The sequence below is a fragment of the Cydia strobilella genome, chromosome 6, assembly GCF_947568885.1.
Source record: "Cydia strobilella chromosome 6, ilCydStro3.1, whole genome shotgun sequence".
Taxonomy (NCBI): Eukaryota; Metazoa; Arthropoda; class Insecta; order Lepidoptera; family Tortricidae; genus Cydia; species Cydia strobilella.
The window spans coordinates 720,335-747,108 of record NC_086046.1 but is presented as its reverse complement, the minus strand read 5'-3'; the positions used below and the strand labels follow the sequence as shown (position 1 = coordinate 747,108).

Here is a 26,774-nt window from a genome sequence, read left to right as displayed (position 1 = left end):
CGGCAACAGAAATACATCATCTGTGAAAATTTTAACTGTCTAGCTATCAATGTTTACGAGATACAGCCTGGTGACAGACGGAGAGACAGACAGACAGACAGCGGAGTCTTAGTAATAGGGTCCCGTTTTTACCCTTTGGGTACGGAACCCTAAAAAGATGTATTAGATCATTATGTGGAATCCAGCAAATTGATTCATGTATACTTTAAAAACTTACGAATAACTTTACCCTGTTTATATGTTTTTGAAATTGTAGTTTTTGTAAAATGCAATCCGCAGTTATTTCAGCAGTTAAAGAGTAGTCTTAGAAACAAAATAAATACGTTGACTTCCAAAACGGCGTTATTTAGAAAAAATATATTTGGAGTGGCTCCAAAAAAAGTTTTAACACAATTCTAACTGAGCTAAGAAATACAGTTGACATGATTAGTTTTAAAAGTAAGTTATTTAAATTTTTAGTTGACAAAGCATACCTATATTATAGTGTAAGTGAATTTTTCTTAGATGATTTTAATTAGTAATGGTAACTGTGCACAGTCACAGTCCATAAATGGAAAATTTTACGCCTTACGGCACAACATAGTGATACAATAATGATGTATATGAGACCTGCACCTTTGTTAAGCGCTGGTAGCCTAAAGGTCGCGACTCAATCCGGAGGTCGCGGGTTCAAACCCCGGCTCGTACCAATGAGTTTTTCAGAACTTATGTACGATTTACGAAATATCATTTGATATTTACCAGTCGCTTTTAGGTGAAGTTAACATCGTGAGGAAACCGGCCGGACTAATCCCAATAAGGCCTTGTTTCCCCTCTCGTTTGAAAGGTCAGGTAGGTCGTAAAAACTAGTCCCTACGTCAATTCTTGGGATTAGTAGTCAAGCGGACCCCAGGCTCCCATGAGCCGTGGAAACTTGTACTATGGGTGCTATTTAGGCGACGATATACATTTGTCACCGTTCGGTCATCATATTTAAACGTCATATATTTGTCACCGTTTTCGTTGTCAGAGTGTCAATAAAATTTCCCGTCTAAATGACATTTCGGTAGTGCAATTGCAGTTACGGGTCGACGCACCGTGATAAAAAAGGCAATAGTCATTAGTTTATAAGAAATCTGGAATTCGGACATAAACATAACTTAGGTGTTGAGTGCTTTGAATTTTATTAAGTTGGCGGGGTGTGAAAATACCAGCCAAGTGCGAGTCGGACTCGCGCACGAATAGTTCCGTCCCACTACACAAAAAACGGCAAAAAAATCACGTTTGTTGTATGGGAGCCCCACTTAAATATATTTTTTATTCTGTTTTTAGTATTTGTTGTTATAGCGGCAAGAGAAATACATCGTTTGTGAAAATTTCAACTGTCTAGCTATCACGGTTCATGAGATACAGCCTGGTGACAGACAGACGGACAGCGTAGTCTTAATAATAGGGTCTCGTTTTTACCCTTTGGGTACGGTACCCTAAAAAGGACATTTTTATCCTGCATTGAGTACTGAATGGGGTAAAATAATTCTGAAAAGAAGTAAAGCCTCAGAGAATCTTAAAAACTTATTTTTGTAGTAATTAGAAATTAGGTTCATGCAAGGATAAGGATTACATAACGATAAGAAAAAGGTACTAAATTGAGGCCACTTCTGAAGATATACATAATTGAAATTGAAATTGAAATTCTTTATTTCGAACTTGACGTCCATAATGATGGCTTGATGGATTAAGTGTGATTGAAAATAATTAATTATTCATTATAACGTTAATAATGATGAAATTGATAATTCAATGCATACCTATATTAGGTAATCCGTATTTTTTGACATTTAGATTTTTATTCTAAAAAGTTTCTAGACTAGTATTTTTTTATACAATTTTGGTGTTTGACGATCCTTTTGTGAAACTCTTATTATTAAGTTTGACATATCAAATAATAATTCAATGCTTTTAAGATCAATAAATAATAACTGCATCAATAAATTGCTCTGATTGTAAAACTTGACAATTTAAAAGTGCTTGTTGCTAGGCCTATTTGAATAAAGAATATTTTGACTCTTGACTCATGATGGCAAGTATGTACCTATATCATTTTAAACATCACATAAGGCGATTTTGTACTTGTTAATAATCATCTTCTAAACTATTCATTATAAGATTATAACCAAAATGACAGCAAAATGTATCAAACTCATTTGTCCCAGTCCTTTTAGCACAAAAAACCTTCCTTATAGTTAACATTGACATTTAATGACAGCTTCCTTCTAAACTGGCGCCTCATCATCCATCTCTTTCTGACACGTTTAAAAGGAAATACTACTAATTATATTTTCGATGACGAGACTATACGCGACTATAGGTACCTGTTGCTAAATTAAAATGAGTTTTATCTGGTTGCGACTAGGTTGACATTTGGTTGTAAATATTATAACAATTCCTTACATTAATTAAGAGAATGATGGATTTGTCGTGGCCACTTGTGATTGATGGTAAGTCAATATGTCAGCATAGTGATGGGACACGTTCAGTTGTAAATGGAATTAATGAATAAATAGTTTTGAAATATAGTAAAATTAAATTGGTTGCAACCAAAAGATGTCATTATTTTTTCAAAATATTAGACAGTACGAATATGTTTATTAACAAACTTAAAAAATGGCTAATTGATAAAACTTTTTATACTGTAATGCAATTATTCGACATGCCCGACCTATGTACTAACTATTAACATGACATGATATTTTAATCTTGACATAATTATTTATAATGTGTTTTTAATTTAATGAACATAATGATTTATTGTAATTTTAATTTTAGACATAATTTGTTTTCATTATCAATTATGTGATGATAATAATTTATATTCTGATGTTTGACATGTAACATTTTAAGAATATTATGAATAAATGAGTATGAGTATGAGTATTGCGTTTATGTAGTGATTAAAAATAGCTTATCGAAAACTGACAGTGTACTACGTTTCCTAAAAACGATACTATTACAAAATTAAGCTTCAGAAATCGAAATAAATGACCATTTTCAGGGTATTTGTTTTCGAATTAAAGGTACAGATAAGTACAAATTATAAAGAATCGTTTTTTTCCTTCATAGCAGGAAAAATATTCGATCCTTTAAAACGTCTTTCCTTACAAATGTTGATCAATACTACACCTAATCTAAGCAAAATCTGCAGCGCAAATGCACAAAAAAACAAGTGAAATTAATAAACGATTAACATTTAATTCATCATCATATCAGCCCTTTATGCCCTGCTGAGCATAGGCCACTTCTAGTACGCCACTTGCCCCGGTCCTGAGCTAATCTCATCCAGAAGTGACCCGCAATCTTCCGGATGTCAACATTTAATTACTTACTGTACCCAAAGTGCACAAAATAGTGAAATGAATAAACAATTCACAATTAATCAATTAGCTGACCTAATAAACTGACCGCCTAGCCCTATCGGCAATGTCAACAGATAAAATATATAAATAAGTATATATATATATAAGGGTCTCTATTGTTTCCTATAAAGTTTAAATCATAATGTATTGTTTGTCCACATTTTCGTTAGTCATAATTTGGTTTTTCTCAGAAACGCGTAACGTTTCAGGTGCCATAAAACAAACCTATCCTAACCTAACTTATCTATAGGATAACCTTAGGAAAGTCCTGAAAAATTAACGGTTTCATAATTATGACTAATTAATCTGACAATCATTACATTATGACTCAATAATTATGTCAAACAAAGGGACCCCGATTAAATAATTATTCGATCGTTCAGAACTTACTTCACGTATACAAATCGATCTATACCCAATCTAGGCAATATATAGTAAGGTCGCGCAAATGCACAAAGAAAGTAAAATGAATAAACAATTAATGAATAATGAATAAACTGACCGCCCAGCCCTATCGGCAATGTCAACAGATAAAACAAATACAGATACGATGTATCGACCGCGTGGGCGAGTCCTAAAGTATTGGTTACGGGAAAAAATACATCTAGACTTGTACTTACGAGTTGCGACATATTGTTAGCTAAGAGGAAAGGACATATTAAATATTTTAATAACGGGTCACTCACGTGTTTTAAGTCGAAAACGCTCGACATGTTTCACTCCGTACCGAGGAGCGTCATCAGGAGCTTGCGTCGACGGTGACGCTCCTGATGACGCTCCTCGGTACGGAGTGAAACATGTCGAGCGTTTTCGACTTAAAACACGTGAGTGACCCGTTATTAATATATTTAATATGTCTGTGTCTCACGGAAGTTTTGTTATTAAAAGAGGAAAGGACACTTAATTACCTTTTGAACATGTGGACTGTGGACCATAAGTTGTAGTAAAAGTTAGTTATTTGTGGTAAAAGGCAGCTACCTTTTACCTTACGCAAAACAAGCCTTATTTAGCTTAGGTACATTTAGAGGATTCGTGTAAGAAGGTCGTATAATAGTTAAGTAACTAAGTATTAATACTTAGTATTCCATGAAATTATATGCAGTTATTAATTCAAACATAAAAATATTAATAAGGTCACCACAAACACAAAGCAGCCTTCACGCGAAGTCCGTAGGTGTTATTCAGATGCAAAAGTTCCATAACAATATAATACTCGTACCAGCGCAATGTAAATCAATTTGTTTGCATCCACGAACAGTGTAATCCTGAAATATTCTAGGTATGTGACGTTTTCAACCAAAAGGTAACACATTGTCGCTCGTCGATAAGGTTGATTTCGAATTGAAGCTATATGGAAATAGCGCCTTATTTACAACCGACAATAAGTACCCTTTTGGTTGAAAATGGCATATATTTTTTTTCTCTTAAATATAACCAGTCATGTTAATGCCTTTGCTTAAATAGCAATAGTTTCTGGCTAATAGTTGTTTTGAAGAGATCGGTCTTTACCGATAAAATCGCATGTTATTTAATTCACGTGTGAATTGTGATTAATGCCTCGATTTTTTAGGGTTTCGTACCCAAAGGGTAAAAACGGGAACCCTGAGACTCCGCTGTCTGTCTGTCCGTCTGTCTGTCTGTCTGTCTGTCCGTCTGTCACCAGGTTGTATCTCATGAACCGTGATAGCTAGACAGTTGAAATTTTCACAGATGATGTATTTCTGTTGCCGCTATAACAACAAATACTAAAAACAGAATAAAATAAATATTTAAGTTGGGCTCCTATACATCAAACGTGATTTTTTTGCGTAATGGTACGGAAACCCTTCGTGCGCGCTCGCACTTGGACCATATATAGTTAAGGATTATAAAATATTAACTTGAATATGTTATGGCGGTTCTTTACTCCTCTTCAATTGCCCATCTCAAGCCATTTGAGATTGCATTTTGAAATAATTTTTCAAGTGACGAATAACTACAAATTGTTTTATTGTAACATCTGTACTTGATGAACATGATAGAAATAAAGAAATATAAATATGAACTCTCTAACTTGCGTCTTTTTTGAAGAATGCCTATTATTTTGATTTTGAAATAACGGTTCTATGGCGTAATGTAATGTTTGCCACGTCCTAGCATAGTCAATCCATTCCCAATATGATTTCAATTCAACACGTCAATTCCCGGTTCCGAACTCAGCCTCAGTTACTCGCTCCGTAGCCCTTCTAAAGGGTGTATATCGATCAACGGTGACGCGACGAGGACGGGCCGCCGACGGATGATTGATTTGGTCGCCAACGAACCTTAACATCTTCAGAACGTCGTAACTACACATAATTTACACGGCGTTTAAGATCTTTTGGAATTTGAGGTTATAATTGATATTAACAGTTATAAAAGGACGTAAAACAATGGTGGGGGATGAAGAGTTAAGTCGTTGTTGAAATGGTTGTTTTGTAATGGCGTCACTGCTTTCTACTGAGTAGTTTCAAATTAAAGGTTTTTTGAAATTGATTAGGGACATACAACAATGCCGTTTTTTCTCTGTTTTGCTAATTAACTCAGAGCCCATTTTTTCCCACTGTTAAAGCCTAAGAATATACTTTTCAGTCCTTATAAAAACGGCTATAATACTAAATGTTACTACAAATCTACAATACTAAATGTTAGGATCCTTTCGGCTTATAGTAGTCTCTGGTAAAAAAACTGTTTGATATCTTGTAAAAAGGGGTCCACAGTCTGCCGGACGATATCGGCCTATCAGTTTGTTCGGAACTCTCAAATTTTTGCTGATATCAGTAAACATCCCTTGCCTTGCTTGTGCCCTTAAGATGACTACAACCACTGGGTGCCTAACCAAATGTGACGTGTTCAACCAAAAGGTACCACATTGTCGGTTGTCAATAAGGCGCTATTTCAATATGGCTTTAATTTGAAACCAACCTTATCGACAACCTTTTGGTTGAAAACGTCACAAATTACAATCACCTGTAGAAAATTCCAAACGAACTAATGATGACGAATTTGATCACGAGATTTTTCGTTCACATCTGTTAATCTACACACTCTCGGGCATTTTTACATTTCGATTGGCATTTATCGACGATCGGCTATCATGTTGGGTCCAGTACAACTTTAGGCGGCAAACAAGCAGATAAAACGAACCGTCTGGTCGTTTGGAAAGCTATTACCATCGCCCATGGGCACCTACAACACCAGTGGGGTTGCAAGTGCGTTAACGGCCTTTAAGTTGGGAGTACACTCTTATCTTGAAGGAAGGGCGAATCGGTTCGGAAATACGGCAGGCGATAGACCATTCCGCAGTTTAAAAGCTAAACTGAATTAAATAGCGAGACATTAAATTTTTGGAGAAACACAAAATTCCAATAAATATTACCTTTCACCTATACTACGAAAGTTCACCCCATATATCACATAACCGCGATCTCATTACGTACCCACGCACCAATTACTGGGACTTACTATTTGTCAGCATGGCCATATCGCAGCGTCGGCCATCTTGGCCGTCAACGCACCCGACCAATTACAAGCCTGTTCGGGCTGCGCAAGCGCTGCTTTCTTACTTAGGTACTGCGCAAGTGAGTTGAACGCTCAGGATAACCAGCGCAATGTGAACTTAGGGCATAGCTAAGTGATAATCTTAAAAACGCCTATTGATAGTTAAATAATGTATTGAAATGATTTTAATAACAAAACTTCCGTGAGACACAGACATAATAAATATATTAGTAACGGGTCACTCACGTATTTGTACTCCTCGGTACAGAGTGAAACATGTCGAGAGTTTTTCGACTTAAAATACGTGAGTGACCCGTTATTAATATATTTAATATTGAAATGATCACTTGAAAATTCGTTCGCGATCGTTCGATCATTTCATCATCATCTCGCATCTAGTTTTTTTTTTCGATTGGCGTTTGTAGATAAAAGATTGTCGTCTTAGCTAAAGCCGCTTGCGATTTATTATTATTTTCTTGTTCAACCACTGTCAGGTACAGGTCTCTTCATCGGATTGGTTTTGGCCTAGGACTCCCTTTGTACCTTGGTTTTTCTTGCTATTTTGGTCATGTCTTTGGCATTATTATTCTAGTAGAAACTAAAATTATTATTGTATTGGTCTTAGGAAAGATGGCAACTGTAGATATCTGGTGTCTGCTCAAAAATGTCGATCTGATCATTCACTAAAAGTTGCTAGACTTTTATTCTGTGTGATCCCTTCTCCTTCGAACTTCTATATCTTTCCTCTTGGAGAGATTTGCATAGGCCGTCAGGATGTTATCAGGATGCATCTTGATTGGTTGCCCAAATACTCTCTTTGTAGCTTTCCTTCTTTTCATAGCTAAATGTCACTCTATCAGCACTTCATTTGGTTTTAAGTAACGAATTCCTAACGTCGGCTTAAAACACCCACAGCATTCTTAATGGGACGTTATTTAGTGAAAAGGATCTATCCTCATAAACTTGTCATTCAAATGACTATTTTTCTTTTTGACCGAACGATCAAATTCTTTTAACAGATTTTTGTCGGATATATCCTTTTCCCTATTTAACTTATGTCCAATTATTCAACATAGCGCACATTTAAACTGGTTTCCCAACCGTTCGGCTGCGCAAGCGTTCGAAACCCATACAGCTCGATACCATAAACCTCGCCATTTATAGAAGCCGATGCGTTCCAATTAATGGCGCGCGGACATCTGATACGGGACGAGTATAAATCCTGGCTAGCTTAGGATTCTTTCGCGTGGAGATACTGTTTTCGAGACAACATGGAAAAGGGTCGATGACTTGGTGTCGATATGTTTTTTGATGTGTCTGAGTTCTTGATGATAATGATGACGCTAGGAGTTTTGGGTCATATGTGGAAAATCATTTTAAGTTTGTATTTCGAAAACGTATTCCTTGTACATAGTAAGCGCTCATTCCAGTTTAAAAAATGTTATAGGTTTAATTTCATTTGAATTAAAATGTGAAGTAAGAGTAGGTAGATAGGAGTTACCTAATGATTCAACTTAATTTAGTTGTCACTTAATACAAAACCAGTTTATTCGAAGTAAACGCCGTATATGTACGAGTACTCTTATTCTGATAAATTTAATACCAACAACTTGTCACTTTACAATACGTAATACCTGTTGCAAAACCGTACTATTAGTAGAATAATATCTTAGCAATCATAATTAAATTAATAGACGATTTGAAGATAAAGAAGGAAAATTAAGTCAAGGCAAATTTGCTGCAGTACATTTTTTTAGTTTCAATATTTGAATAAGAACATGAAGCATCATTGTAATCCGTTAAGAAGGCAAACCAGATAAGTCTTCTGAAGCGGTCACGTAGTGTTTGATCTCGTGCTAAATCCATAGCAAATTGTATGTTCAGCGCAAAACAATGGTGATAAGTTTAATAATCCACACAGTTAAGATAATTAAGGCAAACGTGATTGTTGGTTTAAAACTTGTGTAATTTTAAGATCCGCGGTTCAATGGAATTAAAAAGAGGTGGCATCGTAATCTTTTGAAGAGAAGTTTGTTGACATAGAAATAGATACTCGATGTTTGGATGGCCCTTGGCGCAATTTAACTTAATGTAAAGTTTACTTTTGAGAAATTTATACCAAAGTGAACTACTTAAGACTGTCTTTAAATTAGCACGTTTGAGAAACGGTTTACCATTTGTTTTATATTGTTCATGGTAAGTATATGATTAAAGATGCGTGACAGTAGTTAAGACATTCCAGAAAAGTGTCGAATTCGTGACGCCATTTTTAACACTTAGAAGATAAAGCTAAGAAAACGATATTTGGCATGATAACCTTTGATAATTTATATTTAAATTCAACGGTATACCTATATAATACAGATTACTATAGGTTATTATTATTAAGGTAGCTGCCATACGCGTCAAGTTCCCGAATGCCGACAAAATAGATCATTGTGTGATTTGTGTGGAATGTCCCAGTCAGTAAATAGGTACGTCAAATCTTGCAAAAGTATTCGTAAGTATCAAGATTTAGGAGAAAACTGTACTGTTTCATTTGGTTAACATAACTAGTCTGACGGATTTCAGTAGAGATTGGCCGACGATAGCATAGAGCACAGTTGCAGTCAATGTTTATGGTGAACAAGATGGAAGCCATGATAAACTTTCTTGGCCTCAACTTGGACAATCCGGGCAATACACACAATGTATTAGTACAATAGGTAAACTAAAGATAATGAAAGCAAGCTCAGTCTTGAATCAACATTCTATGATGTTGCTGTAGATTTAGCCCTTTAAGGAAAGGAAAAAAGTTATTCAGTTAAGTGAAAAAAAGTTAATTAAGATGTTTTTTTTATAACCGCTAAAAAGTTAAATGTATTAAATATTGGTAATATAGTTAACTCAGGAATATCATTACAATCAATACAAATCATTAGTTTTAGCCTAGAATAGCTTCAAAGTCTGAATGATGGACTGTAGGGTAACACTAAAAAAACTTCTACTAGATCGAAACTATTTGTACCACCCGTTATTCTCTAGCTAACTCTCACGGAGGTAAAAAGCTAGGGGACTAGGTACTAGCTAACTAAAGTCAATCGATCCGTGATCGATAAAACAAACAACACAAATACCCGCTTTCTAAATCCACGTTACACCTCAGGACATAATCCTACCCCACAATTTGTACCAACGCCTGCAGCCCACAAAGTAAAGGACACTCACGACTCCCGTCACTGTGCATCCCATGTAGAGCCCTAACTTAATATGTGCATCACGAACCATCGTATATGGACCGCAGCACCGCCCAGCTGCACTGGCCAATCGCGGTGAATTTAAATTCTCATTGTATGTATATCGCGGGGACTGAGTATAAACTGTAGACGTTGACGCGACAGTTTGCTTTTTGTTTTTGTCAGGTAGTGATCGGGATTCCTTTGCTTATTTATTGTTTATTTACTTACTAGCTTCTGCCCGCTACTTTGTCTCGTTGGGGTGATGATGATTAATGAAAACTATCCTATGTCCTTCCTCAGACCTTAATCTATATCCATACCAAATTTCATCTAAATCTGTTCAGCGGTTTAAGCGTAAAGAGATAGGCTAAGACAAAAGTATAATATTACAAATTTATCCTCTTTAAAGTCATCAAAATGTCTCTAATATCAACGACGCATAGACACTTAAATGGCGTGATACGTGGCCTAAGTTCTATAAGTGTTGCTCTGCTTACAGAATCTGCGTTCGCACGGTTAATAAGGCGAAGTTTTGAAACGCTTTACTAAAAGATAGCCTTGTTAGCTCATCAAGTATAGCATGGAATGTAAGGGCTAGTTAGGTTGTAAATAAGGCATGGAAACAGCATCAATCGCACCCGTCACGTTGGCATCCGATCGCTGATAGCACTCGGCAGGCCGGTACATCACGCAGTCCAACCGATAATCCTCTGAAACGTGGCGGATTTAAAAGTGCTTATCCCGACACTCTTTCCGAAGAATCCCCTCCTAAACCTACAAATCAATCCTCCACCCGCACTCCATAAATTAAGAGGCGAAACAATGACCCTAAATTATTGGAGCCTTCTTTTATCACGTATTGTTCCTTTTTTCCGTCCGTCTTACACAAATGAGAGTCCGGTGGACTTATTAGGTTTCGGAATTTCGCCGGGCGATCGACAGCCCCGATAGCGACAGTATGCGACGGACTCGGGCGCTTCCCGATCTTACAATAGCGTTAGCCCCTAATTGAGCTCGTTGTCCGAATCCATCGATGTTAATGGGCTGATGCGGTTAATGATTGCTGTATCTGGTATTCCATCAGGTTGTATTTTTGCTAGCCGTTTATGCGGGGCATTAACATAAAACAAGGGGGTATGCGCGGGAGCCATATTTCTGGTTGCGTCGTGACGCGGCCGCGGTATTGTGCGAGCGATACAGATCGGACGCATGCGGTTGGATATTTAGAAGCTGTCCCGTCGTCGAGTCGACTTAACGAGTTGCGTGCGCCGACATGCCCCGATCGCCTTTTGTCCGCCTTTATTTAGAAATCCGATATGGCCGAGATCGCAGTAAAGACTGGCTGCGATGGTGCATCTTTTATTTCCATAAGGTGTGCTAATTTAGCAATAATTCAGCTGGAGTCCTGACCTGTCCTTGTTAATGTCTGGGAAAGCTGGAAGAGGAAGAAAACAAACATACTACAAACTAAAAGCTTTGGCAATAATTGTATTTACTACTAGTATCCGCATTGAAGCTCAAACTTACTAAACTAGAATAAGGATATCTCAACGTTAAACATTATGGACTAATGCCTGATAGATGGATTTTATTCTAATGGGTTGCATTTCCATAATATAATTAAAATTATTCCAAATTGACTACTGCAATATATTCAGCCTCTAATTCCATACACATATTCCGAAAAGATACTGTTCTCGTAATATTTTTTTGTTACCCATAATTTTGTGCTCAAATTATTTCTTTACATTCTCACACTCGTAGTAATTACCCGCAAAAATCCTGAGCATCACGTGATGGTCAATTTGACCCGACCCGCCCGCAATATCCACGGGCAAGTGCATTACATTCTAATAAAATTCATCCAATATCGGCTTAATACGCGGAGACTGCGCGGCGGGGCCCATTAGAGACTTTCATAAATATTTTATTGGTGCGGTCACCTTCTCATTACGGAGCGTCATTAACCGAGGGTGAGGTTACTGGATCTGGAAAATGCGGAGCATTTTGTCTAAGTGCATTTAATGCGTGTTGAGGACGCGATCGATTGATGAGGATGCCGTTGGGGCTGAAAACGCACCTGTTATTGAATTAGTTGATGTTGTTGCGGACATCTTTGACCTCGACGGACGACAGTACTGTCAAATGAATTTTTTATCCCATCGCGCCTTTTTGTAGAAGGTAGTCTTAGGGTATTACTCTTATTTCTTGAAATAAATAATGGTAATTTAGGCCAAAGGTAAAGGTAAATAACATTTGTCTTGGCAAGATCCTGAAATGTAAGGACAGACGAGTCTTATTGAAGCATTCTGAAATCCCTTTTTTTCAATATAAAGGTTTTGTTTTGCTTCAGTGTAGATATTATTATGTCCGTAAACTACAGTAACTTAGAGTTAGACCAAGAAAAATCTGCAGAGATTTTGACAGCACACGCAGTGCCAGTGTTATTTATACGTCATAATTTCATAGAAGTTTGACGATTAAAATAACACATGCACTGCGTGTGCTGTCAAAATCTCTGCAGACTTTCCTTGGTTTAACTCTACCTATTATTTTCTTACTAAGTTTTTCTCGCAAAATACTTGACTAAAATTCGTTGCATTTAAAAGTAAGACTTAAAAAACAATCGCTTATTAAAATCTCCCCCGTCAGCGAATCTCAATACAGAATCTTCGCATGGTAATGAATTCTATCTAGACCCCTTAATCGCAGGCGCATATCGCATATGCTAGCTATATGCTAGCATAGCATATGCCGGGCATGCAGAGAGTCGACAAGGGATATGGTAATGTAACTCGATCGGTGCATTCTCGGAGTTAAAGATGACTCTTAATGTGCATCTAAATACTATAAAGTCTGGTGGGGACATACGGGAGTGGAGTTTGGCAAGCGGTTGTGAGAGAATTATGAGGTTAAATTTGATTAGCATCTATATTTATTGTTATGTGAATTGAATATAAATTGACGCAGTATTTTGTAGATGATCCTTAACAATATGTACATACATAATGAGTAGTAAGAATAATTTGATACGCGTTTTATATATATTTTATATAATATTGTCTTCGGTTACCGCGATAGTTACTCATGAAATAAAACTATGAAAAACGGATTATATCGCGTATATTGAATTTATAATACATCCCGACGTTTCGAACTCTTTACAGCGTTCGTGGTCAACGGGTGACTGAGGAAAACCACAAAATGCAAAAATACTTAATAATTAATGCAAAAATAATAATAATTTTAGTATGTGGGTGTTTTTGCATTTTGTGGTTTTCCTCAGTCACCCGTTGACCACGAACGCTGTAAAGAGTTCGAAACGTCGGGATGTATATATATAAATTCAATATACGCGATATAATCCATTTTTCATAGTTTTATTTCATATATTTTATATTTCGATTTTAATTTCTCTCTGCTCTAGCTCTGACAATTAGAGAGTTAGATCTCTAAAGATTTGAGAAAATTTCTATTGTTTGTTATTTTTTTAATATTTTTTTTAGTATTCGTCATTTAGAGACTGTATACGTCTCTAATTAATCATCTAATATTTAACTAAATTGACTTTTCTAATTGTATTAAATATTTTTATGGTTTATTTTTATTGCTTTTAAAATGATAATTGACATGTGTAAAAGTGCCCTTGTGGTAGCTGAATAAATGTTTGATTTATGAGTTTTGAGTTTTGTAACACGGATTGACTATCGAAATCAAAAAAAATGTATCGGCCTTATTTTCCTGATCGAAGAAATATTTCTCTGTAAACTCTTGATCCCTAAGGTCAAGTCAAGATCGAAGATTGTTATCGAATTTCCATGATCGTCAGAAAATACAAATTCGTTAGGTATTAAAGTTTTTAACTTGACCTGTACCGATTTTGAGTTGAATTTATGAATATACTAGTATTTAAGTATAAATTGTATAAAACCAATTAGCATAAGTTTTAAATGAATAAATATTATCTTATCTCATCTTGTCTTATCTAAGACAACAAATCCACCAACAAGCTCGCCCCTCCATCCAACCGTATACCCGTTATGGTAATCCGATCGAATACGAAATTGGCTGGTGACCGCCGCGTTCGACGCTGTTCTGAATTTGAGTGGTCTTCTGGCCACGACTGTATGGGAAGTTTTATTAGGTCCAGTGTGTTGAAGCCCTTGAACTAACTGAAATAATTTGTGTTGTCAGAAACGTCTGGTACCTACCGATATTTAAATTATTAAGAGGAAAACCGAGGAAAAGGTGGATGGACTGTGTGAGAGATGATATGGAACGAACGCAAGTGAATGATGAGATAACGGGTGACAGAGAGGTATGAAAGAAAAAGACATGCTGCGCTGACCCCAAGTGAATGGGACAAGGGCAAGCGAATGATGATATGAAATTTTTTAATTCCACGCCGACCTGATCTTAACCCTGATCTGACCTGATCATTACTCATAAAGTTGAAGAGTGCCTCATTTCGGAGTTAAAAGTAACGTATGGCGAACCTTATATAAGCTTGAAACGTACCAAACTTTTTTGGCAAAATAAAAATTAAGATGGATTGATGAGTGTATTTGTAAGGCGTATTAAAACAATAAAGAATACAATATACAATGAAAATATTCGAACAATAACTTCGATACAAATACTTTTTGTTGCACACCTCAACAGAAGAAAATAATAAAGAAAGAAAATAGCAACAAAAGTAGAGGTAAATAACAAGCGGTCTTATCGCTAAAAAGCGATCTCTTCAAGACAACCTTTCAAGAAAAAATCATAGCTCCAGTTGATGTAGATAGATACGAGTAGACCGTAGTCCATAACTTGTAAAGCAGTGAATTTATCAGTTGTTTCGTCATTTCTAAAGTTGTAAGGATGTTTAGTTGCCTTTTAATGTAGTTATATCTTTCGATAATTACCATTTTCTCAAATACCACGTCTGTGGCAAACGAGCATACGGCTCGCCTGATGATAAGCAGTCAGTCACGCCTGCAACTTATATAGAGAACACCAAATTAGCAACAACTTAAGGTTTGTGACAAGAAATGTATATATTTTTGCTTATAAATAGGTATATTCAATAGCATTTTATTGTCACGGTCAGAAAAAAAATTGTACACGGACCACTTAAGTAAATAAAAGGTGGTCGTCACATTCAGACTTGTTAAAATATCAATAAGGCACTAAAGTCAGGGAGGGAATGGTCCAATTCAAACACTTAAAGCGTTTGGTCATTGCATTTACTTTTTGATATTATTAACTGATACGACGTTGTCAATCGGATAAAAACGTGATTTAAAAAGAGCTCGATAATTTAAAGTTTTATGTGTTCCTTTGCGTTATTAATTTGGAAGTATTCCTCATAAAATTTCTAGGTATATTTTTTACTTTACGCAAGTGTAAGTACTTGGATGCAAATATATTCTCTATCTATATCATCAGAATATTCTCGATTGTTATATGACTGTATTATTAATAAGGTGTATTTACAAACTGTTTTATTAAATATTTTTATCAAATTCGTAAATGTTGTGTAATTTGGTTTCAACTGGTAATGGCAACTTCTGTCTGTTATACTCTCCTGAGCTATTAAACTTTTTTTTCTCTTTTTACAAGACCTTGTGAAACTGATTTTTACTACTGACTTTTATCAGCAACATTTCTTTGAATCAACCCGGAAGTCATAAATTTATAATCCAGTCATAAATTACAGCAATAAATAATATTAAAGTCAGAATCCGCTTCCGCTGGACTCTTGCGCAGGCAGCTTGTAAATCATTACTCATAATCATGGCTGGCGATCAATCATGTGTCGTCGCCGGAAGCCACCTTGCCTATCCCGTGTTTTGGAACAGGGTTCCATACACACGGAACCCGATTGTGACCAGTCTCAAGGTTTATATGACTGTTATTAGGAAGACTGGCTAGTGTCTAGAGGAGAAAGGGATGATTCAGCTACAGCCGCAGGTGACAATCGCTATCGCTTCGCCATCGAATCGCTTTGTCTCTCTATCACTCTTCCATATTAGTGTGACAGTGACAATTGTTCGGTGCGTAGCGTTAGCGATTTTCATGTTGTCTACGGTGCCAGTTTGGAATACAGTTCCGTGGACATAGATTCTAGTGACCCGCAGTCTTCCGAATGTCGTCCACCCAACGAGCCAACGGACGCCAGGCACTCCTTTCGTCTGAAAGCGGCCACCATTCCGTTAACATTTTGGCCCACCTGCCATCACTCTGTCTGGCAACATGTTCCACCCAGCTCCATTTGGCAATGACGTAGTGGCGTCTTGCACCTTGGTGCGGCGTCGGATCTCGACATTCCTCACTCGGATGAAATTGGCTCAGGACCGGGATAAGTGGCGTACTCGAAGAGAGGCCTATGCTCAGCAGTGGGCGATAGAAGGCTGATATGATGATGATGATGATGAGATTCTAGTGACCCGTGTAGCACTTACTCCGTTGGCTCAGCGACCGAAAATGAGATTTGGCCTCCGACACAAGACAGCGCTTTTCTCGGTCCTGTGCGACCTCTCGCCAATTGTTGACTCGAAGTTCGCGCAGATCTGCCTCCACCATGTCGCATTAGCGATACCTGGGGCGTCCGATAGGACGTCTTCCTGCTGGGCGGCCCAGGTACGCTCTTTTCACATTCCGATCTTCATCCATTCTCTCAAGATGGCCCAACCAACGGAGTTTGTGAGCTTTAGTCGCTCCCTAGTGTAGTACTGTCCGCGCGCCAATTCCGTGCATTCGGAGGTAGAGGAAGTGGGGGGGTGTGCGCCGCGCCCGTACGTACGAAATGACACCACTCTGTCATGACACCTAACATTCCTCAGCCGTGCACGGAATTCGCGCGCGGACAGTACTTAGGAGTTAAAGTTAAATGTAAGTAATTAAATTACGTCTGTAAATCTTAATATGCCATTGATACTCGTAGTATGTCCGTAGCCATTTTGACTTTTTCTTAGGAGGCCGTAGTCGATTTTGGAGCAAAAATGTAAAATTGATATATTTAGTCGTTGAAATTATACACGTTTTGTTACGTAATATCTAAATAACAAGTATTGGTTTCTATTAGCACGTTTTCTCATCTTGCCTTTTAATAATGAGGTCGCGAGCGTGGGTCACCGGTAATATATGAAGAGAAGGGGCAGTTTTTAAAAATTCATCAAAAAATTATGGTGGTAAATTATACAAATTAATGTATAAGAATAGTTTCAGTAAATGTTGTAGATTAATTAAGTATCAAAATAACGTTGAAATTAAGTCGATTTTTAGAGAAATTGTCACTTGTTTTGAAGTAATTTCTGGAGAAAATTGAATTCGTTTAACTTTCATTTCCTCGAACTCTTCATATAACAAAAATGTAATCTGATAAAGGTCAAGTACAGAATATGTGTAATACAAATTTACCATTTTTAGCAGTCAAAACTTAACGAAATTTACAAATAAGAGCGACAAAATCAGTGCTTTACGCGCGTTTACCTAAACGTCCATCAGAAAAAAAATCATTAAGTACTAATTTAGTGAGTCTGTTTTCAAAAAATTGATCTGATAAAAGGCAAGATAAGAAGACGTGCTAATAGAAACCAGTACTTCTTATTTCAATTAGGTAACAAAAGGTGTACAATTTCGCCGACTAAATCTACCAATTTTACATTTTCGCGACTAAAATCGACACCGTCCTCTTAGATAGGGACATAATTTAACAGAGGCTGTATTATTTAGTTATATAACCTTTATTGCACAAAAGAAAACCTTACAGTACAAAAGGCGGACTTATACCATGACTTATATCTTTCTCTACCAGTCAACCTTTATGTTGATGAATCCTTTATGTTTATGTTGTGACGACCGGTCCGGCCTAGTGGGTAGTGACCCTGCCTGTAAAGCCGATGTTCCTGGGTTCGAATCCCGGTAAGGGCATTTATTTGTGTGATGAGCACAGATATTTGTAGAGTCATGGGTGTTTTCTATGTATTTAAGTATTTATATATTATATTATACATCGTTGTCTGAGTACCCATAACACAAGCCTCCTTGGGCTTACCGTGGGACTTAGTCAATCTGTGAAGAATGTCCTATAATATCTAAGTATTATTTATTATATTTTATTAAAGTGATTTATATTTAAGTTAATACCGTTGTCTAGGCGGCTAGAAAAAGAAATGACAGTTTTTTATTATTATTTTATGTCATGATCGCCGCTGCTGTGCGTGTCTGTAGTCCTGTAAGTATTATTTATTATATTTTATTAAAGTGATTTATATTTAAGTTAATACCGTTGTCTAGGCGGCTAGAAAAAGAAATGACAGTTTTTTATTATTATTTTATGTCATGATCGCCGCTGCTGTGCGTGTCTGTAGTCCTGTTGGGTTCAAATCCCGACAAGGGCATTTATTTAAAGCTCTATAGAAGCTCTACAAGATTTCAGGTATATATTTACTGAATTCTAAAATCCTATCTTCAATAGCTTGCGTTGTCTAACAGTACATATTTCACAGTTTTGAATACATATTTAGATTGAAGATTATCTAATACATATTGAGCTTACTGCGACTTATGATTATTAACAAAACCTTATCCACTTCACCCCAACTCACCCTTACCCATGTTTACCTTTGACTGATAGCCCCACTAGCCCCACTTGCCCCACTTGCTTATCACACGCAACTTATGACAGCAGATAACCATCGCCAGAAATTCTTTAAGATCGCGTGTGTTAAGTCATATTTTCGTCTGGTCATATTCCGATTGCTTAAGTCAGTTAAGTGTAACTGATCCTTTTTTTCTAGTTGGAGGTAAACAAGCGCATGGCTCGCAAGCAACAATCGTAGCCTATGCATAGTGCAACTCCATTGGCGTTGTTATCGCTATTCGTCTTTAAAAAAACCGGCCACGTGCGAGTCGGACTCGCGCACGAAGGGTTCTGTACCATTACGCAAAAAACGGCAAAAAAAATCACGTTTGTTGTATGGGTGCCCCACTTAAATATTTATTTTATGTATTTGTTGTTATAGCGGCAAGTGCAATTAAACATTGAAATTGAAATTGGTTGCGATTGTTATAACTGAACACCCCTCAGGATATTTTATAGGTCATATTTTGTATGTTATGACTGCCCTAATTGGTGTCCTGCGGCTGGGATTATTTTTCATTTTCTTCCATTTCTCTTTATTAATTAAGCCTATTTTTATAAATGGTCCTTCGAGCCGGATATAACTGTAAACACTGTAAATCACTCTAGCTTGACATTTGTGCCATTCTCAACCAAAAGGGTACTTATTGTCGGTTGTCAATAAGGCGCTATTTCCATATAGCTTCAATATATTTCCATGAGCTCCCTGCCGAGGTTTTCCCGAGGGGCTACAGTATGGAGTTCTTCAAAAAAGGAGTGTACAGGTTTTTAAAGGGTCGGCAACGCGCGTGTAATATCTCCGTTGTTGCAGGCGTCCATAGGCTACGGTAACTGCTTACCATCAGGCGGGCCGTATGCTTGATTGCCATCGACGTGGTATAAAAAAAAAATTTGAATCATCATTATCAACAACCGACAATGTGGTACCTTTTGGTTGAAAACGTCACATTTATTAAGTTCAGTTACCTACAGGTTGTCTAAAGGAAATCGCTCTATAGCGATAAGACCGCCTGTTGTGTTACCTTTACTTTTACGGTTCGCCTTCTGTTTATTATTTGGAGGTATGCAGTAAAATAAATAAATTAAAATTGATTATTTTATGTATTTAAAATATGGATGATTCTTATTCCTATTTTAGTATTATAACTGGGACATTATCTATGTCTGTCTGTCTGTTACCTCTTCACGCTTAAACCGCTAAAGCGATTTAGATGAAAATGTGGATATAACCGCAAATGTAAGTTACAAGGCTATACCTAAAACAAATCTAAACATTTTTAGAGCAAAATAAATTTTAGAAAAAAAATTGAGCGGCAATATATTTCGTACATTGTGATCATTTGTGACAGTTGTGTGAGTCGTGACGTCACGAGTAAATGTGACACTTTCAACCAAAAGGTACCACATTGTCGGTTGTCGATAAGGTTGATTTCAAATTAAAGCCATATGGAAATAGCGCCTTATTGACAACTGACAATGTGGTACATTTTGGTCAATAATTGTGTTACCTATAAGTGGAAACTGTTCTGGCTGTTGTGTCAACTCAATTTGTTAAACTATATGTGTGATTATATGCTGTTTGCTTCCCTTTGCAATAAAAAAAAAAACGTCACAAATGTGACGTTTTGAGTTAAACCAAAGTAGTGATACATAATTGCTTGCTGAATTATTTTATAAGGAAAAATAAGTCTCACATTTTTTTTGTGTGAAATTGTGTTCATTTGGGCCTAAACTGTCAAAAATATACGCTGTATTTCAGTTTTTAAATACCTACTGTAGAACCTAAAAACCTAAATAATGCTAACTTATTTTCAACAAGGCGTTAAAATGTTTATTTCATTCCTAGACTTACATGCGCATGCGCATAATGATGCGCAAAAAACAAAACACTTGAGGTGTCAAACCCTTTCTGTATAAGGAATAATGCTCATATTGTAAAAGGGCTTATTTAAATAGAAAATAGGAGTCGCTTACGCCATTACGTTTAAGGAGCTTGATCGGCGCCCGCGCCGGTTTTCAGCCCAAAATGGTAAAGGTGAAATGTAGAAAAAATAGAAAAAAATGTAAATGTGTTTCGTGTTTTAATTGTTGAGCGTAAAGTAGTAAGGATGTCAGATGTACCTGATAGTGAGAAATTTACTTTAAAAAACCGGCCAAGTGCGAGTCGGACTCGCGCACCGGGGGTTCCGTACTTTTTAGTATTTGTTGTTATAGCGGCAACAGAAATACATCATATGTGAATATTTCAACTGTCTAGCTATCACGGTTCATGAGATACAGCCTGGTGACAGACAGACAGACAGGCAGACGGACAGACGGACAGTCTTAGTCTCAGTTATAGGGTCCCGTTTTTACCCTTTGGGTACGGAACCCTAAAAAATGAGAAATTTGGTATAGAGATAGTTTGAGTCCCGGGGATAGTTTTTATCCCAGAAATCATCCTTTAAGGGGGTGAAAAGGGGGGTGGAAGTTTGCATGGGGAATCGATTAAAAGCATAGGTATTGGATAAAAAATAAGCTACCCAAACTACTAACTCCACGCAGAGGAAGTCGCGGGCAAAAGCTAGTTACTCGTACCTATAATACCTATATTACTTTTACTCATTAAAAAACATGCGTAACAGTAAATTAAGTTTTACCACTGCTGGACATAGGTAATACAAACAATAAGTACATTTTACAGCACATATGGTGCTACTTTACCGCACTAGTGCTATAATTAGCACATTACGTAACTATGTCGAAAATTTAAAGGGCCGCATATTGTACTGCAAAATGATACATACATGTGTAAATAGGTAATTCGCAACTCGTGTCGATTTCAAACACTCTCTTTGGTCGTGTTTTAGTTTATCGCCACTCGTTGCGAATTTCCTATTTTTCGCACTTGTATCGTAATGTACTATTAAATAGCTTTAACTTGAAACCCGATCAAATCGCTAAAACCAGCATCTAAACCCACCATAAATCTCCAGGCGCCCATATATATCCTGCACAGCCTTCGAATTCCATACTAAGAAAATATCGCACCCGAATTCCGCACTGACGGGTTAAAAGCACAAAAAAAGTGCGGGAAAATGCGCGCGCGCCGGCCCCGCCCCCTGCGTTTGCGCAGACAGGTGAATGTAGCAGCCGACGCGACGATTTGCTGCTCTGTTTTTGCTCTGAATATATTTAAAAGTATAATGGGAGTGACAGAGGTACTGACAGTGTGCTTGTTAGGCTATTGATCGTTTAATTTTGATTGTTTTGTAAATTTGTGATTGTGATTTGTATTTTTATAAATCTTGTTAGAATTATATGTATGTATGTGTTTAATAATTTAAAGAATTACACCTTTTTCCTTGCTTTTTGGCTTTGCTTTTAACTTGTCACATTATACTACCCATTATGCAACAGTTACATAATGAGTGTCATGTTATGCATTTTATAAATCATATTCATACTTCGGTTCCAGGTGTTATTTGGCGGTTTATCAAACTATGAATGACTAAAAGTGTCTTTAGAGAGGCGTTTTCTCGCTAAAGATTCATGAATTAACTTCTTTTTTACAACATTTCGTAATAATCATAATTCATAGACACTCCACAATTAAGTACTTCTCTCCAAAACCATAAATCGGAATCCCATGTACACCAATCATTACTAAAAAAACTAAGCACAGCAAATATGGGCATGTAAGAAAGATATACAACAATGGACAATGGGGCATAAATCAGTATAATTAGTTCTGGCTTGAGCTGGAGTCATTGGTCAAAAGTGGCTCCGCCTACTGGCATCTGGGATCAAATGCGTCGACAGTAATGCAAGGAATTTGAAAAATGCTGAATTGTCTAAGTTGATCAATGTGAGAGCTCTGGTTTTCGCACTTAGGCCCGTTGCAACCAATTGACGGATTGATCAATGTTAATCAATAATTTACCAGGAGGAGACAGTAAAAGTTATAAAAAATATAATATATGTACATATCTTGAGGGATCTTCAGTAAAATTATCACTACATGATTCCTGCTTCGTCTTCGCATTCTAATGCTTTGATATGTCGTCTCGTGACAGCTCTTATTACCGAAATTTGGACTTTAACTGCCAGAAAACTATTTGTGAATATGTATATCTCCATTTATCATCCCCGTGAGATATGATTCGTCTGCTCTATTGCCTCCCATATCATCAAAAAGGCAAAGACAATCTTTATTCTTCAATTTAGTACCTACTTCCCCAAACTTTGTTCCATCATAACGAAATATTTTTGGTCCAATACAAGCTTAGCCTTACATCCATCATAATAAATGTGTAGTTCTCAAATTTTATGTGATCGAATCTTGTCAGCACTGTAATTACTATTATTATCGTCAGTGTATCTATCCATTTTAGTTTAGTACCTATCTACTATACCTACCACACATGTTATATCTCAATCCGATCCGATGACAATACCACCTATACACTCTTGGTTTATAAATCTTAATGGGAATTGTCTCAGTATGTAGGTTGTTCTTTTTCTGTATTATCTGCCTACGTCTGTTTTTTCCCCAATATAGAAAAATTAAATAGATTTATTATAAAACTTAGACAAAGGACCGGTTGCACCAAACTATCTGTAATCGACTAGAACAGAAACCTTACCATTTTTTCGTCTTAGTAAAACACAACTGTCTACAATAGATTTTTCAATAACAAACAAGCATACATTTCTAAGAAACATTCAATATCGAATGATATGTTTTAAATATCACCGTGACGTTACTATACTGAGATTGACGTAAGAAACGATACGTAGGTGTCAATGCAAAACGTAACATATCACATCCTTTCATGTCAAGATGTGATGTGTTACGTTTTGCATTTCAAGTGTCGCTATTGTTAACCTAGGCTTTCTTGCTGAGTTGACAGTATTTTCATGTCATATCATTTTATTATTTTGAGATTTATATCTCGTTGTTGGAGAAAATAATCGTTAGAAAAGAAAGAGCTGAAAAAATGCAACGTCAAAAAAATCGACGATTTTCTCGGAATAAAATTATGTTTTATGAAACATTAACATAATAAGCATATTTGACCTGGATACGAATTATATAATGTTGCATACAGTTCTTTTTCCTACGGCAAAATCACTTGTTTTAATATAAATACGGACATGCTTCTCTAAGAATACAGTTCAGTTCTGTAAGACTACAGTTTCGTAATATTGTATTATGTAACTGCTGTTTATTAAAACATAAAATGTCTTTACTAATATTCATCATTCAATTGACAGATTGGAGTACTGAAATAAAAAATGCTTTATTTGTTTAAAATAATTTAATAACAGAGAAGCAAGTTTCATGCTTCCATGCATACATGTTTATTCAATTAGTTAGAATATTTTGTATGACTTTTACATGCAAATGGCTCTTTTATATTTCTTGACCTATGACAATAAAATTGATGACATCTTGAATTTAAATTCTTAAGCACGTAATACTTTACAATCAAAATAAAATGATTTGTTAAATATTTAACATGACATGGAAAAATAACTGTAATAAAAAAACAAAATGGGCTGTCATTGCGTATCCATAACTTAAAAAAAAAGATTTATTGGTAACAAGGTAAATCCTTGATATGGACGCGAGTTAATTAATATGTCAAGTTTTTACCAAAAAAGAGTCACGAACAAATTTTTTGTCATTCTTGATGTCATAAATCTGTCGAAAAGATGAGGTATATCGTTTCCGGTTTTTGATACCGGTTTGGTTGCAATTCATAATGATAATAGGTACTTAAATGACTTCATAATGTATTAGCCAACTGAGAAAGGTGGAGTGATGCTGTTCTATTCGATATTTCATTTCTTTTGCATAATTTTCAGATTCTTCTATAAACCCAATGACGTTTGGTTCATTAAAATTATAAGTGATTTTAAGTGTAATATGTTTGAAAATCATGTTTTTAACTTTTTTTTCAATAAATATTTTCAAAACATCTATTTACTGCATTATACAAAGAAATTAGGAAAATTGTTTAGTTGTGTAAAAAAGGAGTGTACAGGTTTTTAAAGGGTCGGCAACGCGCATGTAATATCTCTGGTGTTGCAGGTGTCCATAGGCTACGGTGACTGCTTACCATCAGGCAGGCCGTATGCTTGTTTGCCACCGTCGTGGTATAAAAAAAAATCGTTTTATGTATTTCTCATGTTCTCTCTCTGTATTGACAAATTAACGTTTATTTACTTTCAAGTGAATAAATTTTTTGGCGTTTTGCAAATTTACTTTGACGATTGTTGATGTTTACATGTTTGTTCGACGACCGGTCTGGCCTAGTGGGTAGTGACCCTGCTTGTGAAGCTGATGATCCTGGGTTCGAATCCCGGTAAGAGCATTTATTTGTGTGATGAGCATAGAATCAGTGCTGTCATGGGTGTTTTCTATGTATTTAAGTATGTATATATTATATATATCATTGTCTGAGTACCTACAACACTAGCCTTCTTGGGCTTACCGTGGGACTTAGTCAATCTGTGTAAGAATGGCCTATAATATTTATTCTTATTATTTATTTATTTAGTTGTCATTCTTCTCTTCTTCTCTTCCTTTTAGCCCCTGTTGGGTAGGGCTCGAATCTTATTATTCCATTCACTTCGGTCATTATGTCACAAAATCCACAATTCCATTTTAGATAACAGTAACGTAATAGTAAATAGTATGCGGGATAGTCATATGACTTATATGATACCTACATTATTACATCGGTCTATGTTTTCTATAACCGTAGGTGTATAACCGTTTATGTATATTAAAATATTTTGAAATTGCCCATTAAATATATTAATAACGGGTCACTCACGTGTTTTAAGTCGAAAACGCAAGCTCCTGATGACGCTCCTCGGTACGGAGTGAAACATGTCAAGCGTTTTCGACTTAAAACACGTGAGTGACCCGTTATTAATATATTTAATATGTCTGTGTCTCACGGAAGTTTTGTTATTAAAATTGCCCATTGCTACAAGATCTGATTAAGAACTAATGTAAGTCAACACATTATTAAAATGTTATTAGTCAATAATCCTGATCCGTTCAGTAGATCTTTAAGGACAAATTGGCATACCTTGAGCAAAGTATTTTCAACTTTATGTATGTATTGAAATAAAAGTGTTATTTCAATGGAGATTATAAGTTTTTTTTATATATAGTAATGTATAGAAATGTCTATTCTTATGGAAATGTTTATATTATTTAAATTCTTGATAACCGTTGCCCTTATTAATGGTTTAATGTTTCAATCGTCCGTATTTCAAAGCGATAAAGTCCATTTTTGTGTGGTTTTTATGGTTTATGTTTATATACAAATTTAATTGAGTGTTGGCCTTAATAATTGAATAATTTATTGGGCATTTTGTAAGTTTATGATTTTTTTTAAATTCCGTTAGTCGAGCTAAGAATATTTGCATGATTTACAGAAAAAGACTGGTTTAAAGCAAAAAATTTACATACATATTACTAAATATAAGCTTCCTCTCATAAATAATAATATTAAGTTATTTGTACAAGTTGACATTTGTCAGACAATAGTGATGATGACATTCGGATGTTAACTGCAGATGCATTACAGCGTTATTAATAGAGCGAGTTTAAACTAGTGCGAGTCGGACTCGCCCACCGAGGATTCCGTGCTTTTTAGTATTTGTTGTTATAGAGTCAACATCATTTCAACCGTCTAGCTATCACGGTTCATGAGATACAGCCTGGTGCCAGGCAGAAGGGCAGGAGGCTTAGTAATAGGGTCCTGTTTTTACCGTTTGGGTACGGAACCCTAAAAAACTTTCGCACTAATTGCTACATATGACAATTTCTAGCAATAAAAACTAATCTAGCTAGTCTTTTTAAGATGAGAGCGTAACTACGTTTGTATGGAGAACCGAACTGGCTGGGGACTTAAGGGAACAATTTAAATACCTACTACTGCAAAAATAGTACATTAAATAAATAAATAAATATTATAGGACATTCTTACACAGATTGACTAAGTCCCACGG

The 26,774-nt window shown here is 36.1% G+C and overlaps 1 protein-coding gene across 2 annotated transcripts in view; it reads left to right on the top strand.

Moving 5' to 3' along the window:
* The window catches only part of LOC134741938 (protein tiptop-like), a 475,809-nt gene that overhangs the window by 415,288 nt on the left and 33,747 nt on the right, over positions 1–26,774 (top strand). The window lies entirely within an intron of this gene.